Below are 14,711 nucleotides of genomic sequence, written 5' to 3'. Positions count from 1 at the left end.
ATCATTGCTACAACCACCAGCACCTCTCCTCCTCAGACTGAAGGTACAACCACCGTCACTCCATCCACAAAAACAGTGCCCACCCCAGCCACAAGTACTGCCAGCACCTCAAGGATAACTGAGAGAAGCAGCACAACAGCCTCAGCCACCTCTGCTTCAGGAGAAACCTCCACTGTGGCAACCCAGGCTGCAAGATCTCCAACTACAATCTCTGAAGTTAGAATAGAAACCACCACTGGCACCACAGCCCCAGGCTCAGAGGGCACAACCATCATTGCTACAACCACCAGCACCTCTCCACCTCAGACTGAAGGTACAACCACCATCATTCCACCTCCAACAACTCTGCCCACTGAGGCCACAAGTACTGCCAGCACCTCAAGGACATCTGAAGGAAGCAGCACAACAGCCTCAGCCACCTCAGCTCCAGGAGAAACCTCCACTGTGGCAACCCAGGCTGCAACATCTCCAACTACACCCTCTGAAATCAAAACAGCAACCACTGCTGGAACAACACCTGTCCCCAGCACCACGGTACAGGCCAGGGAACGCACAACCATCATTGCTACAACCACCAGCACCTCTCCACCTCAGACTGAAGGTACAACCACCGTCACTCCATCCACAAAAACAGTGCCCACCCCAGCCACAAGCACTGCCAGCACCTTCAGTACCACTGCAGGAAGCACCACAAGAGCCTCAGCCACCTCATCTCCAGGAGAAACCTCCACTGTGGCTACCCAGGCTGCAACATCTCCAACTACAGTCTCTGAAATCAAAACAGGAACCACTGTTGGAACAACAGCTGTCCCCAGCACTACAGTACAAGCCAGAGAGCGCACAACCATCATTGCTACAACCACCAGCACCTCTCCACCTCAGACTGAAGGTACAACCACCATCATTCCACCTCCAACAACTCTGCCCACTGTGGCCACAAGTACTGCCAGCACCTCCAGGACATCTGAAGGAAGCAGCACAACAACCTCAGCCACCTCAGCTCCAGGAGAAACCTCCACTGTGGCAACCCAGGCTACAACATCTCCAACTACACCCTCTGAAATCAAAACAGCAACCACTGCTGGAACAACACCTGTCCCCAGCACCACGGTACAGGCCAGGGAACGCACAACCATCATTGCTACAACTACCAGCACCTCTCCTCCTCAGACTGAAGGTACAACCACCGTCACTCCATCCACAAAAACAGTGCCCACCCCAGCCACAAGCACTGCCAGCACCTCAAGGATAACTGAGAGAAGCAGCACAACAGCCTCAGCCACCTCTGCTTCAGGAGAAACCTCCACTGTGGCAACCCAGGCTGCAAGATCTCCAACTACAATCTCTGAAGTTAGAATAGAAACCACCACTGGCACCACAGCCCCAGGCTCAGAGGGCACAACCGTCATTGCTACAACCACCAGCACCTCTCCACCTCAGACTGAACGTACAACCACCTTCCTTCCAACTACAACAACAGTGCCCACCCCAGCCACAAGCACTGCCAGCACCTTCAGTACCACTGCAGGAAGCAGCACAAGAGCCTCAGCCACCTCTTCTCCAGGAGAAACCTCCACTGTGGCAACCCAGGCTGCAACATCTCCAACTACAGCCTCTGAAATCAAAACAGGAACCACTGTTGGAACAACAGCTGTCCCCAGCACTACAGTACAAGCCAGAGAGCGCACAACCATCATTGCTACAACCACCAGCACCTCTCCACCTCAGACTGAAGGTACAACCACCATCATCCCACCTCCAACAACTCTGCCCACTGTGGCCACAAGTACTGCCAGCACCTCCAGGACATCTGAAGGAAGCAGCACAACAACCTCAGCCACCTCAGCTCCAGGAGAAACCTCCACTGTGGCAACCCAGGCTACAACATCTCCAACTACACCCTCTGAAATCAAAACAGCAACCACTGCTGGAACAACAGCTGTCCCCAGCACTACAGTACAAGCCAGAGAGCGCACAACCATCATTGCTACAACCACCAGCACCTCTCCTCCTCAGACTGAAGGTACAACCACCGTCACTCCATCCACAAAAACAGTGCCCACCCCAGCCACAAGTACTGCCAGCACCTCAAGGATAACTGAGAGAAGCAGCACAACAGCCTCAGCCACCTCTGCTTCAGGAGAAACCTCCACTGTGGCAACCCAGGCTGCAAGATCTCCAACTACAATCTCTGAAGTTAGAATAGAAACCACCACTGGCACCACAGCCCCAGGCTCAGAGGGCACAACCATCATTGCTACAACCACCAGCACCTCTCCACCTCAGACTGAAGGTACAACCACCATCATTCCACCTCCAACAACTCTGCCCACTGAGGCCACAAGTACTGCCAGCACCTCAAGGACATCTGAAGGAAGCAGCACAACAGCCTCAGCCACCTCAGCTCCAGGAGAAACCTCCACTGTGGCAACCCAGGCTGCAACATCTCCAACTACACCCTCTGAAATCAAAACAGCAACCACTGCTGGAACAACACCTGTCCCCAGCACCACGGTACAGGCCAGGGAACGCACAACCATCATTGCTACAACCACCAGCACCTCTCCACCTCAGACTGAAGGTACAACCACCGTCACTCCATCCACAAAAACAGTGCCCACCCCAGCCACAAGCACTGCCAGCACCTCAAGGATAACTGAGAGAAGCAGCACAACAGCCTCAGCCACCTCATCTCCAGGAGAAACCTCCACTGTGGCAACCCAGGCTACAACATCTCCAACTACAGTCTCTGAAATCAAAACAGCAACCACTGCTGGAACAACAGCTTTCCCCAGCACCAGGGCCCCAGCCTCAGAGGGCACAACGACCATCATCACTACCACCACCAGCACCTCTCCCACTCAGACTGAAGGCACAACCACCATCACCCCACCCACAGCAACAGTGCCCAGCCAAGCCTCCACCACTATCCGCATCTCCAATTCCACAGACAACTGCGTGGTGGGGCGCTGTGCCTGGACACAGTGGTTTAACGTGGACTCCCCTACTCCAGGCAGTGAAAATGGAGATTTAGAGACATTTGAAAACATCCGAGCTGCTGGGTATGAGTTGTGTGACAAGCCACAAGACATCAAGTGCCAAGCTAAAGATTACCCTGACAGCATTGTGAAAATAATGGGACAGAAATTTGAGTGCAGCCTAGAGAGGGGACTTGTGTGCAGAAATAAGGATCAGACTCTCAAGTACCCCACGTGCTTCGACTACCAGATCTCAGTGCTGTGCTGTGACCAAAGACAATGCCAGACAACATTAGCACCCACGGGAACCACAGTAAGCACCTCCACGACACAGCTCCCAGCAGAAACGACCAAAGTGGCAACACAACCTGCAGCAACAACATCTGCTGTCCCTACACTTCCACAGATAATAATAACATCCACTGTAGGAACAACAGGTGCCCTCTCAACGCAGGGAACCACCATCATCACTCCAAGGTACACAGTGCCTAAGCAAGACACCAGCACTGCCAGCACCTCCAGGACATCTGAAGGAAGCAGCACAACAACCTCAGCCACCTCAGCTCCAGGAGAAACCTCCACTGTGGCAACCCAGGCTACAACATCTCCAACTACACCCTCTGAAATCAAAACAGCAACCACTGCTGGAACAACAGCTGTCCCCAGCACCACGGTACAGGCCAGAGAGCGCACAACCATCATTGCTACAACCACCAGCACCTCTCCTCCTCAGACTGAAGGTACAACCACCGTCACTCCATCCACAAAAACAGTGCCCACCCCAGCCACAAGTACTGCCAGCACCTCAAGGATAACTGAGAGAAGCAGCACAACAGCCTCAGCCACCTCTGCTTCAGGAGAAACCTCCACTGTGGCAACCCAGGCTGCAAGATCTCCAACTACAATCTCTGAAGTTAGAATAGAAACCACCACTGGCACCACAGCCCCAGGCTCAGAGGGCACAACCATCATTGCTACAACCACCAGCACCTCTCCACCTCAGACTGAACGTACAACCACCTTCCTACCAACTACAACAACAGTGCCCACCCCAGCCACAAGCACTGCCAGCACCTTCAGTACCACTGCAGGAAGCAGCACAACAGCCTCAGCCACCTCAGCTCCAGGAGAAACCTCCACTGTGGCCACCCAATCTCCAACTACAGTCTCTGAAATCAAAACAGGAACCACTGTTGGAACAACAGCTGTCCCTGGCACCACGGCCCCAGCCAGAGAAGGCACAACCAACATTGCTACCACCACCAGCACTTCCTCTACGTCATCTGATATAAAATTAAGAACCACTACTGGCTCCTCAGGTCTGCTCACTACAACTCTTCCTCAGTCTGGAAGTACCACAGGTGTAACAGAAATTGTTACAACATTCTTTTCTCCTACTAAAGAAAATATTGCTACAACAGTTTTCTCTGGCACCACTGTCAGTCCAGGTATGTCATTGTCATTCTTAATATTTTACACCCAGCTTTTTCTTTTGACCCACATTAATATCTTTGTGTTCTGTGGCTTCTTCCCCTAAACCAATATGTGATTGTATGAATCTTTGACCATTTAGATTCCTTAAAACACAAAAACCAGTTTTTAATCAATCTGCCCCTTTTTTTACTAGTATCTATGTTAGATAGTTGTGTTAACATCACAGTATTAATTCTCACTTCAATGGAGAAGCTTGAAACTTTTGAAAACTTTAGAGGTAAATCTCATAATCTTTGCCAAAGGCCAGATGTTATTCAATGTACAATGAAAGAAGCTCCACAATCTCCACTTATGAATAGGTCAAATATTTGAATGCAACAAAAATGTTCACTTGGTTTGCCAAAATGTTGAACAGACCTCTTGAATATGTTAATAATTAGATAAAAATCCTGTACCTGCAAACTAAATTATTACTTGTGCTCAACAGTAGCTTCAGCTGGAACATCACAATCAAGTTACGTTACATCAAGTACTCCTGTGACCTTCAGTTCTTCCACCAGCACATCTGTTACATCCAACAAAATCATTCCATGCTTTTGTCATGTGTTTGAAACTTTATTTTCTCCTGGTAAGTGTCTTATTTTACAATTATAAAAAATTTCATAAGCAATATAAACCCTTAATACTGTATTCCATTAAAGATAACCACTCAAAATAATCTAAACGTAGAACTTTTTATACCTAAATATACTTCATATTTTCACAATAATTTCTTGATTTTTGTCCCTATGTATTTTCATTCTTGTAATTTCTCCTCCAATTTTTATCTACAGGGGAAGTGGTATACAACAGAACAGACAGAGCTGGCTGTAATTTTTATGCACTTTGCAGCAAGGAATGTGAGATTGAGCCCTTCCAGGGACCGTGTCCTCTGGCAACTCCTGTTCCTTCAGTCTCCTCCTCAACTACATCACAAGCTGCCTCACCAACCACAGCAACACCCTTCACAACTTCAGCAGCAAGAAACTGTACTGATGTCAATCCTGCACGAAAGGTGGTTCCCCTCCCTACTTTCTAATACACCACTATTGCAAAACCTGACCAATTTCTGTCCTTTTCAACAGATTCTAATCCAAACAGCCAACTCAAATCAACCCCTATGTATCTCAATAACAAAATTGGTCATGGAACAAATTACCTGATTGCACACAATTATTTATCCTGGCATTACCAGACTTCCAAATATTCTCTAGGTGGAATAGCTCACTAAGACCATTAAAGACTTTTGGTTTTAATAAAAGAAATTTAAATTTCATAGAGATAAGTAGACTAGCCATGAAATGTAAAATACCATTCTTTTTATGCAAGAAAATTCTGTGGCTGTTCTGAGCATACCTGCTCTTAAATGATGTGCTAAAACAACTCCAATCTGAATCATTTACTAATTTTGAGAATATATCTTAAGTTAAAACTGAACAACTAGGATGAAGGAGCACTTAAAAATAAATAATTTACATATTTTCAGCCTGGAGAAGAGTGGATAAATGAATGCCAGAAGTGTGTCTGTGACTCCCTCACTGCTACTGTGCAATGCCAGCCACTCCCATGCCAAACAGCTCAGCAAACTATTTGTGACCTAGGATTTGTTTCCATGCCTGTACTACCACAAAAAGACCCATGTTGTCCCGAATTTGAATGCCGTAAGTATTAAAAATACATGTATAAATACCACACCATACTCCAGTAAATTACATTTGCACTTCCATTAATATCTAAGGAAGTTCTTCATGTATCACAATAACAGCAAAATCTTTCTTAAACTGTTCTGTCTCAGTGAACACACAACGATTTTTGGCTAAATATGCATTAAAGCTTTGTTTAAAAAAAATGTCATTTTCATTTAACTTTGATGAGAGAATGGGTGAGAGAGCAGAATAATATTTTGAACATTGACCAGTCTGCGTAGCTCAACTATCTCTGTACCTGTAATTATAAATGTTATTGATGCATCTTTTTCCTGTTATTACATAGGAACATTGGAGCACATCAACATTAGCCTAAATGCAACTAAACTAAGATGCATAAACAGAAGAATAAGCCACTAAAAAGCTTAACAGTTAACTATAAGACCAAGTAACAGGATGCAATAGTACAAAATGAATTGTAATCAGTAACTGAATTGACAGTGTATGAAAAGTAGTAATTATACTTACACTCTTGCCAGATGCTCACGAAAATAAAAAAAAATCCTACAGTTATATTAATTTATAAACATACACTTCTTTATACATATATTTTATGTATGTATACTTGAGCAAAAGAATAAAAAGTACCTATAAATTAAGCCTAAAAAAGGAAAGTCAAAACTAAGGAACAGGCAAGTTTGAAGCAATTCTGTGAAAGACAGATGGGTTCTGCCATCTTGTCAGATTTACATTACCACAGTAGGAATATGTTATTCCACTGAGTTAATCTTCCATACAAGCCATGTTCTGAAAGGTCAATAAAGAATAACTGAAGCATCTTTGTATATCACTGAACTCCTAGAGTTCAAAGAGGAAACAACTAATTTAAAGGGCAAAAAAGGGATTTTTCAGGCATAGCTTGAGTTTGAAGCCATTCCTCTCCAACTCTTCCAGCTAATTTTAATGATGAAACTTTACTTAAACATTCAGCTACACAACATATGAAGTCTAAGCACGTAGAGGAATTGAATTCAAGTTTTCCATATTCTCTGTGTTACTAATAAATATCTTCATAACATCTTGACTTCTCAGGAAGTCTCGCAATTGGAGTTATTCTGGATTTCATTTTTTGTTTTTGTTTTTCAGGACCTGTACCTGATGTCTGTGTGATTAATGGAACATTGTACACGGTAAGAATGATATAGCAGTATATTGCTGGAAGTGAAAAGTACATCCTTTCTACAAAAATAAGTCTTTGAGAAAGTTCTTTTCCCAGTACATGTTAGTGGGAGTTTTTCTCTCTAGCCCTTAATTGGAAGTTGTTTGGGTATTTTAAAGTCAAAATCAAATTTTTCACAGAAGTCTTCCTCAACCGAGTGGTATTAAACAAGAGTGTACCATTTTTAGTGATGTATTTTCCTTTCAAGCTTCCTCTCACTTCTGTAATTAATGACTTTGCCAGACAATCTGATGAATAGCCCAAACTCAATTGCTCTTTGAAATAAGCCCAGAGAACCTTAAAAAACCAAAACCAACATTTTTTATCCAGTTGATACCTAAACCCTTTTGCTAAAATTGGTACTTAGGTAATTAACTCATAATTTAAATATTAGCACTAGAGTGTTTGGGAATACATTTCAGAAAGACTAAAATCCATATGTAAGTTTAGATCTCTGCTTATGTACCTGCATATGTAAAAGCTTATTTTAATCTCTGCTTTTAAATTATAGTTGTTTTACAACCACTAAACGTAACTTACAGATAAAAATTATTCTTAAATGGAGCATTGAAAAGCTGGTAAAATAATTAGACAGTACAAACCAGTCTTAATTTAATTTCATTAATTTACTACTCTATTTTACATTGCTTCCTTTAGTTTCTTCTTAACATGTGCTTTCCTACAAGGCATGAAGCCAAAAAACTCTATGTTCAAAGAGAATTTGAGAACTGTCGTACTTGCATTTCAGCAACCTTAATGGTTCTCAGCAATGCTTTAAACTCTGCCTTTATATGATATAGAAACTGTTGGCATTTGAATATTTTTTGGGGTCTTTTCTTCTGTCTTGCAGGTTGGAAAGTCAGTAGTAATCGATTCATGTAAGAAGTGTACCTGCAGTTCTGAGAAAGATGCAGACACTAATGCAAACATGATGCATTGTGAAACACTTCAGTGTGAGACATCCTGCCCGCTGGTGAGTTCAGGTTCTCTAGGCTGCCCAGTCAGCTACAGCAAGACTGGAATTCTCCATCACCAATTCAACATACATTCTTCTTCATCTCTTTCTGAGTAGGGTTACCAATACATGATTGAGGAAGGAGAGTGCTGTGGGAAATGTATTGAAGTAGCTTGCAAAGTCAAACTCAGTAACAACACTGTTCATGTGCTCAATGTAAGTATTCCTTTCATTTTCAGATCTATCTGTTAGCCCATACAAGTTAGAAAAGCTAAGAGTCAACTCATGTCCCTTATGGGTAAAACACTGAAATTACTCTGAAAAACTATGTATCAGCTTCCTGAGTTGAACATTATTTGGAATCAAATTCTTGATTTTTTTGTGGCTAATGGAGCAATGGTTTCTAATTTATGGTCTAAGTGTTCACAGCCAGGATTTAAACTTCCAAGTTAGCTAGTTTCCAGAATTTCATTTTTGCCACTTGAAAGAAATTCAGAAGCATTGGAGAATCTTTGAGGAATGAGAACTGAATTAGCTCAGATACACTTGATCACAACGAAAAAACCAACTTTTGCTTTTCTTATAAAATCTTAGGTTAATGAGATCCTGCCATTCGATCAATGCAGCCATTACAAATGTGAAAAAATTGAAGACCAGTTTGTTGCAGTCCAAACTAAAAAAGTATGCCCTGAGTACGACCCTGGAGAGTGCGATCCTGTAAGTTTTAATCAATTTTTCATTGACTGAATTCAGTATAAATGGACAAGGAATACAACAAATCACTTCCACTGAAGTTGCAAGAATGTCTTAAGAATGAAACTAGGCTTGCTCTATGGTTAATAATAAGAAAAGCATAGTATTTTCTTATGAGGCTGCAGGAATCCAAGACTCCTATGGTGAGGACAGTAAGCCATCCATTGTTTCATTCAGGGTTCATCACAGAGAAGCCTTCTGCCCAGTATCAGTAGTGCAAACTCATATTCTTACTCATGATTGTCATCTGTGCACTAATACAAATCCTCCTTCTTTACTTTTACAAAGGACGATGCAGAGATTACATCTGATGGGTGCTGCAAAATATGTAAACGTAAGTAATGCTGTGTTTATGTGCTCTGCCTGAAGAGCACTCTATTTAACCCCTCTCTTTGAGTGGATGGAAGGATTCTTCACTCACCCTGTTTTCACACTCTATTTAAGATGATCCTATGTTTCACTGTTTATTCAAAAGATGCAATTTCTTTTTTTCCTGATACTGAATAACAGAAATCAAACCAGCAACGCTCAGGCTTCTGCATTATCTTCCAAAGGCACTTTACAGCTGAAATCAAAGATTAGTCTGACAACCCCATATACATTACACAGTACCCACCTCATCACATACTGCAGATTCTCAGTAATGAAACATCATGCACTTTGAAACTAGTTTACAATGCCTTTTGTTTAGAACTAGAGAACTGAAGTATATTTTCTCTCCTCCCCTTTTTTTATGAAGCTAAAAACTGCAAGCCTCACACCAAGGAAACTGTGATCCGCCATGCTGACTGTGAGTCTTCTGAATCTGTTGAGCTGTCATATTGTGAAGGAACTTGTCCTGGCTCCTCAATGTAAGTTCTAATAATTAATTTAACATCTCTATGGCTTCCTTTCTACTGGTCTGTCAAGTTTATTTATCACCCAAGGGTACTGAGGGAGCTGGAAAAAGTGTTCACAAAAGCACTTTCAGTCATTTGTCAGCAGTCTGGTTAACCATGGAGGTCCCAGTTGACTGCAGGTCAGCAAAGGAGATGCTCATCTACAAAAAAGTTTGGAGAGGATCTGGGGAACTACAGGCCTGTGAGCCTGACCTTGGTGCCAGGGAAGGACATGGAGCAGATTGTCTTGAGTGTGATTACAGAGTACATACAGGGCAAACAGGGATCAGGCTCAGCCAGAAAGGCAGCTGCTGCTTGACCAACCTGATCTCCTTTTACGACAGGGTGACCCATTTAGGGGATGAGGGAAAAGCTGTGGATATTGTCTACCCAGACTTCTGTCAACCTTTTGACAGCATTTCCCACAGCATTCTCCTGGAGAAGCTAGGAGCTCATAGCTCAGACAGGTGAACTGCATAAAAAATTGGCTGGATGGCCAGGCCAGAGAATGGTGTTGAGTGGAGTCACCTCTAGCTGGGGGACAGACACCAGTGGTGTTCCCTGGGGCTCAGTGTTGCAGGCAGTCCTGTTTTACATCTTTATCAATAATTGTGTGAAGGCCGATAAGGCTCAGTGCTGTGTCCTGCCCTTGTGTCACAACAGCCCCAGACACAGGCTGGGGCAAAAGGGCTGGGAAGTTGCCCAGTGGAAAACAACCTGGAGGTGCTGGTGACAGCAGCTGAACATGAGCCAGCAGAGCCCCGGTGGCCAAGAAGAACAAGAACATCCTGGCCTATGTCATCAATAGTGTGGCCAGCTGGACCAGGCCTATGTCATCAATAGTGTGGCCAGCTGGACCAGGACAATGTACTTGGCCATAGCAAGGCCACACCTTGAGTCCTGTGCCCAGTTCTGGGCCTCTCACTGAAAGAAAGATTGAGGTGCTGGAGCATGTCCAGAGAAGGGCAACAGAGCTCAGGAAGGGCTGGAGCACAAGTCTTGAACAGCAGCTGAGGGAGTTGGAGGTGTTCAACCTGAAGAAAATGAAGCTCAGGGGAGACATCCACACTCTCTACAACTGCCTGAAAGGAGGGTACAGTGAAGTGGGGGTTGATCTATTCTCCCAGGTAACAAGTGAAAGGATGAGAAGAAATGGTTTTAAGTTGCACCACAAGGGGTTTAGATTGGATATTAGGAAATATTTTTTCACTGAAAGGGCTGTCAAGCAATGGAAGAGGTTGCCCAGGGAATTCGTTGAGTCACCATCCCTGCAAGTATTTAAAAGACACGTAGGTGTGGCACTTTTTAGTGGTGGACTGTGTATGGGTTCATGCTTCAACTTGATGATCTGAAAGGTCTGTTCCAACCTACACAATTCTATGATCACAAATAGCAGCCAAGTTAATGTGTTCCTATGATTCCACTGAATTGAATAGGATTCAATGGAAGCAAGAACAACAAGCAAGTTTCACTACTGAAGACAAATGAAAATCACATTCCTAAGTGTGTGTGTAAGAAGGAGGAAAAGAGGATGTTAAAAAAAAACCCAAACCCAAATGAAACACTCACAAAACAAAAATCTCTGAGGGAGTTTTCTGTGTGTTTTTAACGAGATGCATTTCCCCCCATGGAACACAGGTACTCTCTTGAAGCAAACCAGATGGAACACAACTGTGGTTGCTGCCAGGAACTCAGCACTCAAACCAGAGAGGTGACCCTGACTTGTCGAAATGGAACCAGCATAACTTACAACTATCTCTATGTGGAAAACTGCCAGTGTGTGAATGCTTGCTCTTCACAAACCACTGCAGCACACGACTCCCAGTTCCAACAGTCTATAAAATACGGCTCCCAGTTACAACAAGCTGTATCACTTGGTTCCCAATGGCAACTCAGCTAAGGATTTGATCATTGGAAAAAGAAAGCAGAGACCCTAGGAAGCTGGAATTATGTCTTCTCCAGAATAACTTGTGCTCCTTCTTTAACATTCTTTTTTCATGTCTTACTTATAAAAAATAATAAAAAAAGTCAATTAAATTGTAGTGTTTGGATTTTTTTAAAAAATGTTACAGTATTGAAGAGTAAAAACATATGACTGCAAAATACCTTATGTAACTTACAGAAATATGCAAATATACTTTATCACAAAACTTATATTTGGGGTAAAAAAGAATTAAGAGGTCTCTAAAAAATAAAGCAAGAAACCATTGCAGACACATTGCACTTCTTGATCCTAGTGAAAGTGTTATTGCATATCCTTTTTATAGACATAATGGTCCTACCACATCTCAAAAACAGGGACATAGCTGCTTTATTTGATCAATAAAACTTTCAGTACTTTTCAATTATGATGACTGTTCAACACTCATCTTCATTACCTGAATGACATAGAGTGCAATGAATGGCATCAGGAAGTTATCTGACTCAGAGGGGTATATTCTCTAGCAGTCTTGGGGAATACAGCCCTCTTCCTGGACTAGATAAAATTCCCTCACCAATGTCCAAATAGCTCTTCCCATTGGCATAAAAGGTACAAAGATGAAAAATCTCCTCTTATTGGTATGTATGTACTGTATGTATTTCAAATGCCTTCCAGCATACTCACACATCACAGAACAATGTGAAGGATCTTGCTATCACTCCATCCATCCAACACCATGTGGCCATCAGGCTTATGTCCAGCAAGCCTGGGTTTAGCCCTTTTCCCCTTCAATCCAGTTTAATGCTCTTTCAATGAGCACTGCACCCTTGTGCAAAGATCCTTTTTTCTGTTTAAGACAGGTGTACCCCAGCTGTTGCCACCAAGTATCAATCTGCTGGTTCTTCTTGTTTCTTCCCTCACCATTCCCTGCAACTGGAAGGATAAATGAGAACACTACTCATGCTCCTGATCCCATGGTAACCAAGTGTCCCAAGGCCCTGAAATCCCTTCTGATCATCCTTGGCCTTCATATTGCAAACCTCATCCTTGCCTACATGAGAAAGCAGTAATGGATAATAATCCAAGGGCTGTACCAGAGCTGAAAGCTTCCCCATCACATTTCCAACCCAGCCCTCAGGGAAGCAAATGACTTCCCTAAGTGGGGCTTGCCAGGAAATTGGACCTTCTATTTCCCTCACTGGAGGGTCTCCTATGCCAATACCTACCCCACCTTTCTTTCTTTCTGGAAGCAGCTTCAACACAGTGCATAGGGGAACTTCTCCTTGGTGAGTCTTCCAACACAGATGAACCATCATCTTCATCCTTTGGTTTCACATGCAGAGCCTTGGGAAAGTGGGGTAGTCACAGAGCAGTGTCCCAGCTGTGCCAGGCAGGAATTTGTAACCATTCCCCCCATTATGTATGCTTTTAGAACTACTTAAAGAATAGTTTTTAAAATAGCTGTAAGCATTTTAAACCAACTCGAATACTCCACATTGAACTGATGACTAGTACAGAAGTAACAAATTGAAAGCAGAAAAACATTGTCCTGTGAGTGTTAAGTTCCTGATAATCCATAAAGAAAATGGACAGCAGAGACATGGAAATCGTACTTTTTCATTCACTAGGGTTATTTTATAATTGGAGATAATTTTAAAATAAATTGAATCATCCTTCATTCTCTTTCAGTGGTAAATACATTAAACTTATAAAAGTTATCCATTTTTCATACACAGAAATGTTTTAAAAACATGTTTTAAGTGAACTCTTTGAATACTTCTAACAGTAGTACTTTCATAGTTCTCCATGGAAACACAGATGTAGCTAAGATAATTTTCAATCTACTTGCTTTTCATAAATTCACTTTTCCCGTCTATATGCAAATTTTCCTTCAAAACTTATGGTATAACCCAAGTATACTCTATTGGTTCTTACAAAATTAATTAAGCTTTTTGGCAAGACAGTAAATAAAATACTTCTAAAATATACTACTGCATAAAAATAGATTAACTTGGGTTTCTGACTATGATTCCTGAGGAATCAGAGAAGACTACTAATACAGGTTTTCATTTTTCCTTCTTATTCTAAGAAAACACGTATTTGCATTTCTCCTGGAGGCCTTGCTCATACTGATGTTCTGAAATATTTTAATAATTCAAAATATTCTCTGATTTCTCTTTATATCCCACACATCATCCCTGATTAACACTGAAATCAAAAAGCTAATAAAAATACAAAATGCTAAAGAGATGCTTCAGCAGTCACAAGAACACCAACATTTGTTTAAAGTAAACTGATTTTTGCTCTTCCTATCTCTCACAGCAAAAGGGAAAAATGTGAAAGCAAATTGTAACCTTTGAAGATAAATTGGGATAGAAACTGATACTCGAGGTCTAGAAAAAAGCGCAATTTGAACATAGTTTTATTTCACAGTAGGTACTCAATACATTAAGGAAATAAATCTAAGAAAAAACAGCTGTGAAAGATTCCTCTCGACTATTATTTGTTAAAAAAACAAAACCCTTTTGATTAGAAAAAAAGCACACTGTGAAGGGACAGTAAATCTCAAAATGTTAGCTTGGTAACACAGTGATACTTCAGACTAGCAGTTGGTTAATAATTAAAATTATCATTGAGCAAGTTGATGCTGTTAAGTAAGAAAGAGGGTCCCAGGTACCTTTGCCACGGCAGTACTAGAAAGAGATGCTATGCAAATCACATTTTTCAAATTCATTTATCATATATTAACAGATAAAGCCAGCTCTTTTTGTAGCTGGACTAACACACATGGTCCATTTCATAACTCTTCACTTGGACACCACTCTCATCCAGAGTCCTCCATCCTGCACACTGCAGCATTCCCTCCATACCCACACACTGCTCTTCCC

The 14,711-nt window shown here is 42.4% G+C and overlaps 1 long non-coding RNA gene across 1 annotated transcript; it reads left to right on the top strand.

The window, feature by feature from the left end:
- Positions 1-8,178: 8,178 nt before the first annotated feature.
- On the top strand, positions 8,179-9,089 carry LOC148223279 (uncharacterized). Its single transcript, XR_015804380.1, has 3 exons — positions 8,179-8,289; positions 8,389-8,487; positions 8,866-9,089. It is a non-coding gene; the product is annotated as an uncharacterized LOC148223279 (long non-coding RNA).
- Positions 9,090-14,711: the final 5,622 nt, after the last annotated feature.

This window comes from Sturnus vulgaris, chromosome 6, assembly GCF_052056855.1.
Source record: "Sturnus vulgaris isolate bStuVul1 chromosome 6, bStuVul1.hap1, whole genome shotgun sequence".
Lineage (NCBI taxonomy): Eukaryota > Metazoa > Chordata > Aves > Passeriformes > Sturnidae > Sturnus > Sturnus vulgaris.
Note: the sequence above shows the minus strand (reverse complement) of the source record. Positions and strands in the feature narration are given on the sequence as shown.